A 19,486-nucleotide genomic window follows, 5' to 3' on the forward strand; every position below is an offset into this window, starting at 1 on the left:
TTCTGTTTGGAAACGGGGAAAAAAAAGAGGACGGTGAATGGAAGTCCGTCGTTGAACGCGCGCAATTAAATTGTTTTACAAGTTCGTGCTGCCGGGAGTCGCTTCCTACGAGTATCGTGGACAGGGTCGTGCAGAAAACTTGGCCCATCGTGTTAAGATCCAGAGTTCCTTCACCTCTGGTTGGCTATAAAGCACCACCCTTGCCGGTGGTCGATGCAACCAAGCTGGGTTTATCGATCCCGCGGCGATTTACATCGACGGAGAGTTGCGGTGGCGCGACTCAACGGGATTACAAATCAGAATTTCGAATTGCCTCGTTATACGAGCATCGCTAATTAACTCGAATCGGTGACGGACGAAAAAGAAAAAGCAAGGCATTCCATGAAAAAAGAAATCCGGAAAAAAATGTTAGAATCAACGAAGCGGTTAGATCGTGTCAATCTTCCACGCAGCTGTGAGCCACGATTCTCCCATTTTTTCCTCCTTCGCTGTTCATTTTACGAATATACTTATTATTCGTATATACATATTGGCATCGCTCGTCGAAAAATGCATCGATACAGTTCTCAGAACTCCTTTTTATTATAATATATTCGAGCAAATTGAATTTTACGAGGATGTTTATGATGTGAAAGTGTTAAAATACCATTCGCTACAATAAATTTTACTATTCCAGTTTTATATTTATTATTCAGATTACTTAGATTTTGGGAGAATTATTGAGGTTGATTTTTGGCAAGATTAATTGTTAAGATAATACGCTTCTGGTATTCGGAAATTTTATTTTTTAATTGGGTTAAATAAAGAAAGGTTTTGCCTCGTGTTGGAGGCATCGACTAACTTGTGAAAACAGTCGACAATGCTTTTTAGATTATTGCTTAACTTATTCAAGTTATTAAGTGTGAAAATGAATTGTTACTTAACTCTTCCTTTTTGCAATCGTGGTAGACAGTCTTTAATTATCATAGTCGTAATTCCATACTTTATTCATTTCAATATATTGAACCACCATTCCTTTTCATATTACCACCTTAATAAATGAACTGATTTTAATTGATTACAATTAAATCATATAATTAAACTAATCTTAATTAATTATAAAACGATATCGAAGTTGACAGATATAAATTGGAAGTTTAAGTATTCGTTAATATTTTCCATTAATATCTTTAATAATGTAAGATTTTTATACAAATATTTAGTGCCAATCGAACTTGCAATCATTACATTCAATACCTCTATACAATCGAACATAGATTGAATACAATTAAAATAAGTTAAAGGAAGGTTATTGGACCTATGTTTCTAATGTTAAGTAAAAAATATGTAACACCATTGAAAAGTCATCGGTAACCATGCAAAAATGTCGTCCTCGTAAGCAACTCCGCCCCACCCTTCTCACATTTTAATAACATGTAAAACTAGTCGTTTTAAAATAAATTACATTTGCTACTGATATGTTTTACATTTTCAAAAACAAATGGGTCATTTGACGAGCTACCCTAGATGGCATAGAAGAGGAACAGATTAGTGAGTCATTATGCCAATTCATTGGACCAATTCAGAACCTACTTTTACTTGGTTAATGTACATTATCATCAACCATAATGATAGTATGAAGGCGATCTCTACTGCCAGTTCTGATTTGCTGAAAGTTGAATTGGCGATCGAGTGCCATTCACCGTTATTCTGAAAATAATTTTCTGGAATCTACAACGTGAACGCGGCCGATCGTCGGGTAGCTGTAGCACGAACGACTCGGTAAAGGCTGGCGAATATTATCGCATCTATTATTAGTCGATCGTACAGTAGCTGAACGGGATTCCTCTGAAAACACGGTTGCACGTGCACGCCATTTCCGGCCCGCGTAACATAAACATAGACTAGTTTCCCGCGATCGTCTCCCTTTTGTCTTGTTGCACATTAAAATTCCACCGTGGGACGCTTCACGTTACGCTACGTATCGACTTGAGAATTTTCATTTCGCCAGGTCTTTTTGTTTCCTCCTTCCTGATCCTAGACTCGGTTAGATGTTATGCGACACAAGAATAAAGAGTAGTTATTTCGCAACAATTCATTTTACACACTCATTTTACAACAAACTGTTATTTTAAATGCTGCTATTTGATTATAAAAATAATATCGATACATTTGCAATAATAACAATCGCAAATAATTGTTAGTTTTTCATTTCAATTATGACGAAAGAAATCATTCTTAAAATAATGTGCAATGAAAAGATTTGATTTGATGAGATCTTTATGTTTCAATTTGTTTTAAAGAAATATTTATTCCAAGTAATTATAGAATAAAATAGTATTTCAAATAATGTTACTTCAGACGTAATCACAGACATGGCAATAATTATGAAATAAAATAAAATGATGTTTGCCTGTGACATTTCAATTTTCCGACATTCTGTATAAACAGATTTTATAACGTCATTATTCATACGGGAAAGGGTGAGAAACTCATTATTCACGCTGAATTACAAAATCATTATCCATATGGAAAACAATGAAAACATTATTATTCATAGAGGGAAAAATGAAAAAATTATTATTCATAAAGGAAAAAATGAAAAAATTGTTATTCATACTGTAAAATATGGAAAAATTATTATTCATACGAAGACGTGTACATTACATAAGATAAGACAGATAAGATCTTTTAAATATGAATGTTATTTATTTTTCACAACCGAAATAAGATATGATTCTTTTGTTATCGCAATATGGAAATGTAAGTGTCTGGAAATATATGAGTGAATAAGGATGGGAGCCACATTGTTGAACTTGCGGTATTTATGAAAAATTGTGTTTTTATTTATCAAAACTTTATACAAAAGTTTTATTAAGATGTAAGATTTAGTAAGTTTTATTTAGTGTATTTGAGAAATATAACAAATAATAAAGATAAAAACACCATTTATTAAATAGAAGAATTAGAGTCATAAACAATAAAATAAAACTTTCGATGTCATTCTCAGGTTCTTTGACTAACAATTGGCATCATGCTCCTATAATCGTATTTTCTACTATTAACGCATATTATATGTCATATATTTTAAACAGATTTATAATGACACGTGAAAGGTGGTGCACATCCGACAAGGATTAATTTGATATTTTACTTAAACTTGATATATTACATGTAATTATAAATTTATTATAAACTATCTCTTTAGCGCATTAAATAAACATGTAAGCGTGTACCATCGATGGTACATGTGGTACGAAACGTCTTAACTAAACTTTCGTTAACCCTTTAACCGTGAGTAACGTGGAATTCATGTTTCAAATATTTTGTAAAATTTAACAGAAGAAAATAAAAATTAAAGAAAGACAAAAATTAAGAATTGATTTATCTGTCAGAGGATATTTTTTTACTTTTTGTTTCTCTTTCTATATTATTTTTAGTCTAATACTTAATCCTCATCTGCATAAGGAATAAAACCAGCACGCGATCTCGCACCAAAAAATCAAAAACATTGCTGAGCTCATTGAAGAATCTATTGCTAAGTGAATACGCAACATTACAGTTTGTCTTATCTAGTTTTTTTGCACGGAGAACAATTTCAAGACACGTTCGCTTATCCGCATTACTTTCGTCGTCTTCGCCGTGTTAAACACGAAAGATCGCGTAAACGAAGATCGACATCTAAGTCGCTTGGAAATTACTGAGATTCCATGCTTCTTAGTCGCGTGTATCTCCCGGGAATTCCTAATACCCTTGTGACACAGAATACACATCGTGTCTGCAGTTGCAGCCGAGACACGTCCATCGGAAGGGATTCTTCAGCTGTTTGGAAGCGTTCCTAGCGAACTTGCTCCAATTTTTCCTAAGGCGTGACAAAGTAAACTTTCTCGTTAATTATTCACATTTCTACTTATCTATTCTTATTGGTGTAACTTCTGTTTATGTACCTGCATTCATATGATTTTCAATTATGCCAAAAATTAATTTTTTTTAATGATTACGATCACGTGCTCCATCTACTTCGACAATGATCTTACATCAGCGTCGCATTAAACTTTTATGCCTTATTTTATGTTTCTTTCGACACGCTTATATTTTCCTCCCCGAACTTCACTTTATACTATATAGTTAGCATAATTGTTTCTACTGTCTACTATTTTAATGCAAATCGCTAGGGACTTTGTATTAACCCTTTGCACTCGAGTGGCGACTGGGAGGCACCAATGAAATTGTTCTATCAAGTTGCAAAATAATATTTGTAATAATAAAGGTTGCATTTAGAAAATTGTCGTGGTTATATTACGTTGATGCGAACGACAAGAAACAATTACACATGTGTATAAAATGCGCTTTGTTATATAAAATGGAAAAATTGTAAACCGCAGATATTATTTCGGATTTCCAGTTGAAATGGCTTCCGAGTGCAAAGGGTTAATTGTTTTCGTAGTTCATATCCATCTTTCAGACACTCTGTTATTTTTTCGGTTCATTATTCGACAATCTAATTTTCACCCATTTTCCCTGCATCTTATTTTCTATTTTTATTATAACAACGGCATTACTTGTATGTCTAATACAAGTAATAGCGATAATATACAAGTAAGTAGTTCTTACTCTTTTTTTTATCTAATTACCGATGAGAATATGTGCACTACGCAGGTATTTAAATTATGCAAAATTTCATTTTGGTAGTATCAATCTTTGTTTACTTACTTGTCATCTACTTCTATTATTTTTATTTTTCATTTTTAAGCCATGTTTAGTCAAAGTCGGTAATATAATTGGTGCTATTACGTAGGGTGTAGCTTTGATTAGTTGAGGAGTTAGAGTGATTTTTATAATTATTGAGGCTACTATAGCGGCGCAGGTGTATCATTCGAAAATCACTAGCAATACTTGAATTAATTTTCTTTGAAGAACAAATATTCAAAATTCGATCTTCTCATTATTCACTTTTCATGAGTTGTTGTCCCTTGTACATTAAATATGCATATTTTATAATCATTTATTTGTTTGTGGCTAAAAAATAAATTCTGCAATTTGTTCCGTGCCAATAAGATTACACATATGCAGAAAGCTTACATGTAAAAAATTAAAAAGTTGAAACATAAATACAAGATTTAAATCAGAAAATGTTTTTTTACCATTTTTAGGTGCCTTCTGTCGCATCGTGAAAATTGCGACTGCAACGTTAGCATATCTCGTAGCAGTGGTGGTTGAGCCTAAAATTGACATAATTCTTTATAGAAATATTCAAGTTCCCATATAAAAAAGATCCAACGTCTACTATCTTAAAACATTTCCTTGGAACCTTCCGCAGAGTTTCAATTGTTGTAAACATTACTGTATTTATGCCTACATTAAATTACATTTAGTACTTAGGTGATCAAAATATGGTCATTAGCGTGAATAAACTCGTCTTGCTAAACTGTTGTCGCACAACCTATAATAAATATGTACCTATAAAAATCAATTTCAATTTGTACTTCAATATTTTGACTTTAACAAGTCGTACGTGCTCACGCAATTGTTTAAAATCAATATTTTGTGTTTCATAATTTTCGAGTTCGCACATTTCCGAAAAAGAAAAAAGAAATATCTGCGAAGCATTCGTTTTGAAAATTGGTTTTTGGTCACCGAAAGCGGGATCCCGACCCGTTGTGCATTGTGGCGGCGCGTCGTGGCGGATAATTCCAGATGTACACGTGTGCGCATGTGTTCATAGAAATGTGTGAAGCACGACCGAAAATCGACGTAACTCGGCTACGCGGGCTGACCGACGAATCGTCAGCGTCGCGTGCGGCCAAGGTCGAACCACGACCACCTCTGTATTTCACTCAGCTGCCAGGCTGTTTCTCGTTTCTTCGCGTAGCTCCTCTATCCGGTTCCGTGCAAACCGTTTCAACTGGTTTTTCGTCGATCGGCACGCTGCGACGGGACCATTGGATTTCCACGGATCACCAAATCACGGTTCCCCGAGGGCCGGGCGAAGGGTTGCGTGAGGAGGGGCGGCTGACGGCGCAGCGACGCGCGGGATGAACTAGCCCTTCGTGTTTGGCCCAGTTTCCCGCGACATTGACGTCAAACTCACCGTTTATAAAACCATTAAGTTGCGGGTACTTTTATTTGTCCAAGCCTACGGCCGATGCTGGATCGTGTTACTCCGTCGCGATTATTCTTTATGTCGACCTGCCATGCTGGAGTCCCGGTAGCAGGAGTTCGTTCAGTGCTGTGCAGATCGACGCGACGCTGGATTCTCGTCGATTACGCAGACCCGTTGGTACCTTTGTTCGTCTTGAGATTAAATATTGTCTCTTCTTTTTCGAGACGTGCTGAAAACAATTAACGCGTACATTCGCAGTTACTAATGAAACTAACGGCAGAGAAAGTCGTAAATAATTTTGTTATGCCAGGGGTCATGGAAGTCTATGTATCTACAGTGAATAAAAAAGAAAAGAATTTGGACGCCATTTAATACGATCTATCTTGTTTAAAACTGGACTAAACGACCTGAATTTTTTGGAGATGACTAAAATACTGCTTCCTTATTTCAAAATTTTGTTTGATTGAATTTTGTTTGACAATTTTAGAAAATGAATTTGATAACGGTTGATGTTGCCATAAGCAGTTTTATATTTAATGTTCGTCACGATAGAAATTTCTCACGAATTTCAACCAAAGACAGGTAATTTTTGCATTTTTCAATGGTTCTAGCTCTATACTATAAAAAAATCGAATTCTATAAAACACAATTTTAAACATTTTTGTTATAGGTTGAGATAAGAAAGTTGACAAACATCTCGTCTTTATTTTCGTATAATTCCAAAAAGTTGAAATGTAAAGCAATGTCTGTTTATTCATTCACTAACAGATTAGTAGGTCTAATATCGCAAAACAAAATTTAGGTTACTTGGTTCAATTTAAAAAAAAAGTTATAAAACACATATGTAGATTTACTTCGCTATTTACCTGCTCGCCACTGTATACGTAGATAAAAGCAGCTAAGTTTAACCCTCGTTCTCTTCTCAAAAATAGTTTTACGAGTGACGGTATGCGATTATTCCTCCAGTTTAGTTTTCCACTTTTTTCGAATTTTACGCTTATTGATGATATCATATGTTAAACAAATGCATCGGATCGCAGCACACCCACGTAAAATCAAGCCATTTACAGTATCCAAATGGAATATGTAAGAATTTTCACCTTAGCTGTAATAGTAAATCAAATGTAATACAGATACGAAATAATTTATTTTCAAAACATTAATTTAACACTCATTTGTGTAACACAAACACTTGTTTACCAGAAAATATAAATCTGCTGAGAAAACAAAATTATAATGTGTGCTATGAAAGTATACTAAATTGTAGAAGAAATGTTATTATGATTATTATACGTGTTGTATTGACAGACATTATTACATTGTAATAATACAGTAAATGCGTGTAAGAAATATTGATATTTGCTTAGAATCGAATTTACATGCCCCTACCTAATCAACGAATATTCGTAAAACATTCGAAGTTCCGCCCATTTTATTATTAACAATTAGTATTCTAGATTAGGTGCGTGTATATTAATTTTAGCGAGTGACGGGACATTTTCACAAGAATTCTGTGAATTATGGTGAATATCGTACACGTAGTTTTATGTTTTTTTTCAGTTTGCAAATGTTCGTTCAATGAATATCTGATAATGTGCATGCAACTGTTGCAATGTATCGCAACGTAGAAATGAACATTTACGCAACGGGTTAAAACTATCTTATTAGTTAAATATACTTATTATGTATCGTAATCTATTAGTAGTAATGTTAATCGGAAGAAAGACCTCCGTTTAAACTTAGCAGAGGTTGTTTAAAAGCAATTGAGCATAAAAACTGTATTTTCTTTTATAGTCCGTATAACGTATTATATTTAGTACTATATACTAATATTAATGTTATTAATAAGCTTTGGATTTTATGTACGTTTAAAAAAATGAACAGGTGAAAATGGGTAAATAGTAAAAAATCAGTACTCTGTCGAACACTCGAAAAAGTATTTTATTTAACCAAGTTACGATTGAAAAATTCAATTGTTAACCTACGCGTTGAAGTTCCGACGAATGACGCGACAGTTAAAATGTTAAAAGAAGTTTTGAAACATTCATGTATTAATTCCGGCTTATTAAAATTGTTTCATAATTTTTATTTTGTATCAAGATTCGCTGTCTAGTTATCCATAATAAGAAAATGTATTGATCAATATTTATATATAGTATATTTTTATATTTATATACTGTATAGTAGATACATTGTATTATATTGTATAGTATAATACGCCTGTATAGTACGCCTTTGATGTAAACGAATAAAGAACAGCAATATAAATGTGATGCGAGCAGTGATAGATGAAATGAGCCATGCTGAATGAAGAAATAAGATCGCATGCAGCGAAACCACACATTATTGGCCATCATAATTAAGGATAACCTAAGGTTTACGGAATGACGTATTTAACCGAAGCAGATAAAGTACAGTTGATAGATGGCCAGCCACGACAAGACCGACGCAGTTACAATTCTGGTGATCGATACCTTTCACCTATCATTCATTCCCCGTCTCTTAATGATAAATCGATGGGACAGTTCGAAAATCAGCGACGACTATGCCGAAACAGACCAACTGCGCAGGGCGGCGCGGTGCGTGACGATGTATAGTGATATAAACACCACGGTATCCGCAACGTGACGCGAAGGCATTAAAAGTCGAGTGTACATTTACGATTGCTACGGATCAGGCGAAATTAATTTTAGTGCGCATGATTTCGTCCATTAGTGTTCTCTTCCTTTCTCTCACTCGACGCTAATAAAAGAGATCGCTAACAGCTTCACGACGTTGCAATTATTTCTTAACTTATCAAACTTTTGATATTTTGAGAAGCAAACGTATCTGATCATTTTAATTCGCCTCTTTATATTGTGCTATAATTAACAGAGTCGTTTTAATGCATTTTCAAGAAACATTGACAACCCTTCAATCTACATCGTATTTTATGTACCGAATGAATTGCTTGTCGCGTCTGTGTAAAGAAGTATTTGTTATGTAACCATTTTTATTCGCGGTTCTTATATTTTCTTCAATCAGAAAATCTCAAAAAATTCCTAAATTTTCGAAATATCGAGACTCGTGTGGTAATATCGATTTTACATAGACTTGCCGACTTTACATATCGTTAGCATTTAAGTAAAATTTAATATTTTGATTAATATATATATATATATATATATATATATATATTAATTAACAGTATTGTCTTAGTTAGTGCATATGACAAATAAAATAAATCACAATAACGAAAGAAATAAAAACTACGAAAATAAAATGAAGATATCAAAATAAAGGAATGTGCAGAAAATAAAATTAATATTTTCGTTGCATCATTTCACGAAAATGTATATAGCTTACTAAATATTATATATTTATCATACAGTTAAATTAAATTATAAGATATGTTGTATTCAGAATGGATTTTATTTAAATCCAGTTACGCAAGTAAGTTTTATGATTCGATTCATTATTTTAAATTATATTTCGCGGGTGATTAACGTGTTAAAAAGGTATACTTATATTATTAAAATAATGTTTTTTTATTTTTTAATGGCAATTTTCTACCTTGTGCAAAGAAATCGAAGTTAAATATTATAAAACTGTACTGCAAAGTGATTAATTGCAGCTCGAATTTACAATGCAAGTGGATTTTAGTCCTAGTTTATGTTAACTACAAATATGTTGTTTATATATAAGTTCAAAATATTTTTTTCTCGATAAAATATAACAAGAAGTCCTTTTCTTTTTAGCAAACTGTGCAACCACGTAAGCGCGGTTATGTAAAGTTGATAAAGGAACGGAACAATTATACAAACCATCGAGAAAGTAGTCTCTTTTACAATGTAATACCAGTGCTTAGTTTTTATCTACTGCCGAATCTGCATCTAATTGGCACCCTAATTACGTTATCTGTGTTAGTATCATTTCAGTATCGTGGCGAAGGAAACAATTACAGAGAAAGTGTACTTAGATTGGCGAAATTAGTAGAAACGCTGCAACAAATAATAAAGATCCTAGCTGCAGTTTGAAAAATCATTTGGAAAAATCTAATTATCTGTTAAAATAGAACGAAACCATAACCAACTTTTTATCTAATTTGATGTTGCATGTAACTAGTCTGGAATAAATTGATCTTTAAAGAATAGTTGTGGAGTGTATCTACGAGATTCCAATTAGTTATTCAACAAACAAAACACGTATTATGAAAACATCGACCTTTCAATTTTATTGTTCGAGTAATTTTAATGTTAATTCAATGCAAGAGAGATTGCAGCGTCAGTTGCAATACTCTGATAATAAAAATAGGACAACGATGATTTTTAATGATTTGTTGCACTATAGGAATTAAAAGTCTACAACAGCGATTAAGCGATTTTAATTGTTTAGCCGTATTTAACAAATGCGTTCCTACGTATATCTTCGATCATTTTTTAGTATCATTAATATCTTGACTGATTTACAAATTAATTTTTATAGGAATAAGTTATATTACTCTAATTTTATCAAGAACCACGAAAGGTATGAATATTAAAAAAGTAATTATTGTGACACAACTTAATTTTTCAATTTGAATTTAATCAAATATAATGCTTTATTGTTATGAAATTTTTGAGGTTATCGGGGCGACAGTAACGATCTTAAGTAGTTGGCATATTAAAGATTACAATTTTCATTGAAACAAATTTAACGACGATACAATAACGAATTTAATTTTACTCCTACATTTTGTCGTCTATTTCCTCTCTGCCTCGCATTGTACGAGCTTTTAACTGCGTGATTTTGACGAATCCATGCTACAATCACCACGGAAATTGTACTGTTGCCACAGTGTTCCAAGTTTTAGACACGCTGCACCGCAACTTTTAATGGTTTTGTTTAACACGCTTCGAAGCGACGGTTCAGCAACTATGAGCACTCGTTTCGTCGCGCCATCGTGAAAGTAATTTCGCGAGGAAGTTACCGATACGCCGGCAAATATCCACTAACACGTGTACAATTGGGTTTACCACTTCAGGTACTGTCTATAATTGCATGTTTCCAGTAACAATTCAGAACTTGGCTAACAGTAAGTCCTGATTGTTTCGTTTTAGAGAGGCAACGTTTAGTTTTGTTTTCTCCATTTTCTGATCCGTTTCAAGTTCAATGAAACCAAAGAATAATCATTTAGATAGTTAACGTGTTTATATCGATGTAATCGTTAATCTTTAACTAATAATTGTCGATATATTTTTTTTTTATATTTGATCGATATTTGGTTAACTTTTAAAACGGAAGAACTTATTAGAAATTGAACGAAAACATTTTAATGTAATTGAGATGCTAGAGGGATGCAATTAGTCAATGTATCAAGGAATCTTTTCAAATAATTGCAAATTTCATGATCACTTGGGATTTTTACATTTTTCAATGCTCGTGTTTTGTCCCTGCCTTAATGCAATTTTCTAATTTTATCGAACAAGATGCATTACTTCAATTTTTGTTTTAGTAATCTAGTGAACTAATCAGTCTAAAGTCTAAAAAGAAATTAATATCTTCAGGAATGAATTTTTATAGTAGGGAACAATCTATTTAATTGTTTCTTTCTTATTTATCATCCATCTCATTTCATTCGATGAGGTTTCGTTAGTATTGCTGAGGGATTCTGCAGCGAATAGTTTTTAACTGATTCTCATTTTCTTTACACTTAGAATAATCATAATTTTAAGAAAACTAAACGTACACATATGTGGTTAAGGGCGTGAAGAGTTTAAGCTCAATAATTTAATTTGAAAAAAGATTTCTACGTTTTAAAAGCTGTTCGAATATTTTAGTGATCAAGTGTAACTACGTGTGCCTAGGACTATTATATTTTCGTAACAACTGGGTCTTTCATTATTCCATATTAATGATAAAGAAGAAAAAAATATGTATAAAATATTATTACAAATTTTAAATACCGTCATAATAAGTATATAGTCGCATATACATATGGATCTGTGAGCAATCATTACTATCGAAACAATTATTTAACTTAACGCGCTTCTCCTTGGTTTTCATGTATCCAGGAAAATCGGTGGCACAAGCAGGCCTGATGTAATTTTCATGGCACCACGTGAACTAGCGCAATATACAGTCAGTCCCATAAGTATTCGTACCCTCATTGCTTATAAGAGAAATCTGTTGAAATCAAGGGATGCATGTAAGATTTTGCAACAAACTTTTTATTATCAATAAACACATGTATAAGCTTCTTCCTCGGTGTGCGACCATGAAAATTTTCACTTCTCAATATTCTTCGACAGGTTTCAGCAGAAACCTTCTTATTAAACATGTCGTTACACATTGTATCTAACTTAGGCGCACTAATTCGAGGATTCTTTTGCACTTCACGTATAACAGTATTTCTTTCTCGAACTGTTAAAATCTTTGGTCTTCCAGTACGTTTGTTATTTAACAAACTATCACTAGTTTCCATCCGTTTAATGATGAATTGAATCGTCGATTTACTTCTGTCTATTATTTTTGCTATCTCGACATAACTTTTACCTTCTCGGTGTCTTTTAAAAATTGTTTTACGCTCTTCTAGAGTAGTCTCGGACTTCTTTCGACTCATTTCGGATTACTGATGTTATTCTGACAAAGTTTCGAACTAGGCTACTTTGTTGGAATTCACCCAACCAACTATCAACTATGCAAATTATTTTCGATGTGAAATGACGGTGTATGAATACAAAATCGACTCTGCTAATAATTGTACGAATACTTTTGTGGACTGTTATCACGTTCTACGAGGAGTAAAATCAATATATTTTTGTTATTAGTTAATCAATTTTGTTATAATTTGGTATAAATTATCTTTATACATGTATTCATTCGTAATAAAAAGTTCATTGCAAAATGTTACATGCGTCCCTTGATTTCAACAGATTTCTCTTATAAGCAATGAGGGTACGAATACTTATGTGACTGGCTGTACCTGCACGCGTAGAATACTGTTATACCATATTTCGCATAATTCTGTCACCGCATAATAGTATGTTTTCTGACGTCACGGTCCACGAAACCACGACTCACTGGTATCACCCTACCGTCTTTTACGACGCTATAAAGTGTTGTCAAAGTGTCGTTGCGATTAGAAGATGATATCGTAAAGACCTCTCTCTATACATATATTTTCGACGACTGTAATTCTTGAAGTATATGTACCATAGTGGTAATAAATAGATCAGCAACAACAAACAAGAGATTTTCCTCAATCCTTGACCGTACCATTTTCTCCACTGTTGTAATAATTAGAAATATTTCGATCGGAGTCGTTCTTGTGAAGAAAAGGAAAATTTATTTTTATTACGTGCCCACAATTACCTGAGTGTTTAAATATTGATGAATGATGATTAAAAAGAAACACAATCAGAAAAATTTGTTGGTGTAAATAACATTTTGAGGCTGCGTTGTAATTGTGTGTTGTTCTTATATGTATATTATAGGTTATATGAATGTAATCTCTTTCTTTTAGTATTTATTTATATGTTTGCGGACAAATTAAACATTTTATGGGTTCCAGGGTTAACAGGCTGTTACTAGAAAATTTTATACTCCGAAAGTATTAGGATACTTGCTTATTTGATATTAATTGTAGTATTTCATTCAGTTTAGGTAATGCTTGACAGTTTGCAATAGGATACCATATTGTCGAAAGTACATATTAAGTTATAAGTGTTTGTTACTTACGCAATTGGTTTACCAATTTATTGCATGTTGTTCATTCAAAACGTATCTTGGTTCATTTCGTAACCTTTCGCATAGTGCGACACATGCAGTCAAAACGTGAAATAATAAAAAAAGTATTGAAACGGATGCCGAAGTTAATCCAAGAAGTAATTAATTAATTTTTTTTTTTAATTAATTAAGTAATTTATTAAAATTTATATTGTATATAGTACTTGTGGAAGAATAATACTATACTTTTGGAAAAGGGGTATACACTTTACTGAGAAGTAAAAGAAAAATCCTTTAAATAGGATAAATGAGAAACAAAATTGTGCTTGAGTAGATGATTCAGCAGGTGTTCTTGGAATCTCGAATACATAATTATTAACCTTTAAGAACATTCGCGGAGTAGATTTCTTCTACCCCACGCGTAATATTTGTTTTCGCGACTTTGACACTATTGTTATTGTATTTACTAAATGTGATGTTATATTTTATTATACACCGAATTATAAGTATATATTTTATTTATTTATCTGAACGTCAAAGCAACAATAGCGTTAAATTTGTGGGCTAGAAATCTGCCCTGCGAAAGTCTTTGTAGCTTAAACACAAGGTTCTTTAGATAAAACATCTTAAAAACAACACTCTCGCATGTGTTTTGAGAAAGGGAAAAACAGCTGCAATGGCGACGAGTAAGCGCAGAATGAACCCAATTAAAACTTTCGCGTCAATGCTCGCTATGCATCTCTATAGCTTGATTCTGTATCGAAGTTTCTCAGCTATCTCACTCAGATAACAATCTTTATTGTCTTATCGAATTTGTGGGTTCATGAGTAGAACTTTTACTTGGATGTTCTTGCTTGAATCTAGTGAAATCATCTAATTAAACTTTTATCTTGCGATTCAGTGCTAGACTCAAAACAGTATTGTCAGCCAACTATAAACAAACAGAAATAATTATCATATTTAGAAGAAACCAAATAGATTAACGAAATTACATAATAATTTAAGGATTTCAGATTAAGAAGATGATGTAATAATTTAATGTGAAAACTTATGTGTATATTATATCTTCTTGTAACTGTACGACCGTAATCCCTCAAGCGGTTGCTAATTGTTATTGAACAGATGTGGCGTTAAATAAATAAATTAAAAGAAAAACAAGTATTGCAAGCATTCGCGTCTACAGGAAAGAAAACAGAGCGACGAACAAAATTCTGTGTAAAACAGAAGCATACATAATGTTCCGACAACGCGTATCGATTTGATAAATATTCACCGCATTAATGGTCACCGAAATAAAAAATCCAAGGGCAACACGTAAATTCTGAGGGATGAAAACGATTGTACAGTTGCAGACCAAAAATAATATTTAAAATATTTTTGCCCAGGTGTGTAGCCACGTTAACTTTCAAGTATTCGGGTTCGTGAATTAAGGTAAAGGTACCTACTTTTAAATACCACTCAGTTTTGACCTCTACTTGGGACTACTAACCGGAACGAACAATACAATAAGAAACAGATGGAGCATACGAAAGAGAATGTCAAAGTGTTGTGCATACTTTTGAACATTGTTCTTTAAAAAACCACTCGTATAAATATTGTTATGGAACAATCACTTGAACAATCAGATTCATGGAACGCGAAGACATGATACGAAAACGGTGTTCCATATTAGATATATGCCAGTACTTTACACTTTCCTTCATATTATTTGTTATTAATATTAAATAAATATTTCAAAATCGTCTAGAAACATCAGCCTGTCGAACGAGTAGTATAAATATATATATTTTCAAGTACTTTTTCAAATATTTTCACCCAGGTTTGCTTATCTATGATTGTAGAAAGAATGAAATGTGGTATCGCCTATGACGAAGGTGTAGGGAGTCGGTAGGTCCACCGTGCCGCCTTGAAAAAGCGCCGGTGTTAAGGTAAAGAACTTCAGGCGTATCGATTTCGCGGTCAACCGAAGAAAGCCGCGTCCTGTGTGTGTGTGTGTGCAGGCTGACCGAAGGAGAAAATCTTTGCGTGACCGGTTGCTCGGCCGACCACCCTCTTCGTTTCGCCGCCCTACGTCCACCGAGGTCCGGCCAACCCCTGTGGACTGCGGCACCTGCAATCTTCGTGCGACACGAGCAGAGCCGCGATGCTCGCTCGCCACCCTCTGGACAGTTACGATTTCTTCTGGTCTACGATCGCCTCGAATCGATCAGTTGTCCGACGATCATCCTCCACTGCCTCCGTTCACCGTGCGTCACCGCGTGCTCCGCGCGATCCGCGTTTCCGCTCTTCGAACGACCGTCAGGCCATTCTCGTCGCGATTCTTCAAAGTCTCGACTCGAAAGGTAAGCCTTTGCTCGTCGAATCCGAAGCGAGTAGCGGACGCTGAAGACACTCGGAAGGAAGGGTTAGGTTCGTGACCCGGCAACAGGCCGACTCACACGTGGGAATTTTGTGCACGTTGCTCTCCGACAACGATCGATACGAATTCTACGCGACATTCTCCGTATTCCCGACATTTTGTTCCGCGAATTTCCAACGAACGGAGAGTGGGGACGGGCTGGATTTATACGGCGACGACGCGCGAATCGATACGATTCAATTGGTATCGCGATCGCCGTCACAGACTTCGATTTAGATAAACGTGATTGGTTGCGCGACCATTACCAGTGATTAATTAACGATCCCGCGGATCGGGACTTGCCGGATACGGGATTTAACACGTTAAGTGCCGAATGTCGACTGCTAAAACACGCACAATGTCAAAGTCATTTAAGGTTAAGGTACCGAAAATGGTACGCTTTTTTAGGGAGTGCCAGATTATCATTGATTTGATTACAATTGAAAAGTGTAATTGTCGAATATTTATACTGTTGTTCGATAGATTAATGTTTGAAATTGTTTTTGAAATATTTATTTGTTATGAATACAAAATAGTTCACGCAAATACGAGATAAGTATACTTCACAATCACTTGGAACAATGTGTTCTTTCATAGAAACACACGAGTCCGAACAAACGTATTTTTTTTATAGTTGATTGTTACATAACAATACTTGTGTGCGTGAATTTGTAAAGAACAATGTTTCAAAGCGTGGGCAATAACTTTGACATCCACATCTATATGTTCTTCCTATTTTTTTTGTCATATTGTTCGTGCTGTAGTTTCAGAACGGGTTCGGAATTGAGCGATGTTTCATAATAGGTACCTGTACCTTGATTTATGAAAGCGTAACTTGAAAGTTTACATGGGAACAGACCCAGGTAAAAATATTTCAAAAAGATTTATGAAATAATACTTCAAGATTTATTTGAAAGAGTTAAGTGCATGTATTAAAAGTTGTTATTTATGTAGTGATGATACAAATTATTAATTAAAACAGTATTTTCTTAAGATGTAGTGCAAATAATTATTTGAAATAGTATTTTTGGCATCTTCTGTTAATTAATTGAAATTCTATTTTTTCCGATTAATCAATGAATGTAATGTGTCGATATTATATTTATTACCTATTACATTGTTCACCTATTTGCTTTTAACAACAGGCATATCTTGCTTTGTTGGTCAAATTTCAAGGAAATAATATTCAAGTGTTTAATTTCACGTACAATAAAAGAATATATATTTTATTTAAATATTTCACGCTCATGTCGTAAATACTTGTTATATACTTATAAAAGCAATTAAGTATTTCAACTAGTATTTCATGTAATCCAGAAATAAATTACTATTTCAAACGAAGCATACATGACATAGTTGAGCGGAATAGTGTTTGCAAATTTTTGTACTTGTTAGCTTGAAATATTTTTGCCCAGGCTTATATTAATTCAGCTATCTTATATTCGAGAAAACCAAGCAAGGTTCAGTTTGTTTCAATATGTTGCAATAAAAATGAATTTCAAAACCTAGATGAAAATTAACACTATTCGTATTTAGCTCAAGTGGCACTCGAGTGCCAGTCTATCATAGGGCCACCTAAGAGTTTACTTAAACGAGTACAATTTTCAAGAAAATTTAAATATTTCTGTATCGATCGATCGTACTTTTTCTGTTAATTTATGGCACTTCTCTTCGGAAAGTTTATAGAAAAATCTAATTTAATCAGCAACGCATAAATGATATTATTAGACTGCGGATCTTTGTAGAAAATAAAAACTGTTTTCATTAATTAAGGGAAACAAAGGTTGGATACTAACACGTAACACTTATCTATTTGCTAAATAATCCGTGTTGTTTAAAGTGTTATTAAAGAAACAAATAAAAACGTATCTCTTATCTTGATGATTCTAGTAAGTTGAATGTAACATGACAGTAGATCAGCTGTTCTAATGTTTTCACTTCACTCTTGATCTACTGATTTTTGTTACGAATTCGTAAAATTCGTAGTCTAAATTACTATCGAAACAAATAACTCAAGTTTAAATCAAGTTTTTACACTATACATACGCGAAACGAGTACTATATAATTAATATGTCTATAAGCACGTAGCATTCATTAGTTGTACAGTTAAATTCCAATCGATAATGATCTTTTTGAACTGAATAACTAAATCGTAAATCTTTGTTAGTTTCTTAGTTTGTAATTTTTTTTAGTTTCTTTTTTACAAAAAAAAAATTTTAATTTAGAACAGTCTCGAATAGACTAGAATCAGCTAGAATTTCTGTATATTCTTTCATTACCGAAAGTAATTTTAACTACACCGATGAGAGAATAAGTTTGTTTAAACTTTTCGAAACTATTAGTTATCAAATTGACAACAACGATATTGAAATGATTGATTCTTTAGATGGTTCCAAGCTCGCTGAAAACTGCAATTCTCCAGTTAAAATGGAGTATGTTGTGGATACTGCAGATTCGGCGCGGAAAACATGGTATCATATGCATTGCTTCATTTATTATACCACTGATTTAAGATGTATATTCACATACACTAACGTAGTTGTTTAGTTTTAGATTTTTTCGTAATTCCTCCAATATCTATGTTGTAGTACTATTCGTTCTAATAAATATTTATTTAAAATATATTTATTATTATGAAATATATAGATATGTATATCTATAGAAAAATGGTGAACTAAATCGGTGATAGTATATCTTCGTTTTTCAATGCTATAATTCTTGCGTTTCTGTTTCCGTCTCTGTTACAATTTCTTCCGTAAACAATAATTTCATTACGTCGCTATCGGTAGAAAAGCTTTATGTGTTTCTTCTGAAATATGTCAATAACTTTTTCTGCTAGCACTAAGAACATATTTACAAACAGTAATACGAATAACAAACTTCATTTAAACAATCTTTTTATCAGATGCATAGACATCATTGTCGTGTGATTTTTACTCTATACAAGAGCCGTAGGGAGCAGAAATGGTGTAACACAAAAAATATAGTTTGTAAATAGTGAAGAATGAATGAAATGTTACAACTCTTCTATAAGGTATAAGCCACTTTCAGCTTTAACTTAAAATAATATAAAAGAATTTAATAAAGTATTAAATTAAATATCTCACTTTAAATGCTTGACGTCCAAAGATGCCCCAAAATCCATTAAAAAGGAAAGAAATTAAGTTGACCTCGATGTCTTGTCTACAACCATATTTACAAATATTATTTCCAGCACACGATCACCTCCATAAAAAACAACATTCGTACCAATTAATTTTGTGATATTATCAAAGATTTAAGAGAGATTTGAACGCTCTTACTTAGGTTTATGTAATGC

The 19,486-nt window shown here is 33.3% G+C and overlaps 1 protein-coding gene across 1 annotated transcript in view; it reads left to right on the forward strand.

The window, feature by feature from the left end:
• The window catches only part of Stum (mechanosensory transduction mediator stumble), a 63,571-nt gene that overhangs the window by 33,152 nt on the left and 10,933 nt on the right, over positions 1 to 19,486 (forward strand). The gene's annotated exons all lie outside the window — the stretch shown is intronic.

The sequence above is a fragment of the Augochlora pura genome, chromosome 7, assembly GCF_028453695.1.
Source record: "Augochlora pura isolate Apur16 chromosome 7, APUR_v2.2.1, whole genome shotgun sequence".
Lineage (NCBI taxonomy): Eukaryota > Metazoa > Arthropoda > Insecta > Hymenoptera > Halictidae > Augochlora > Augochlora pura.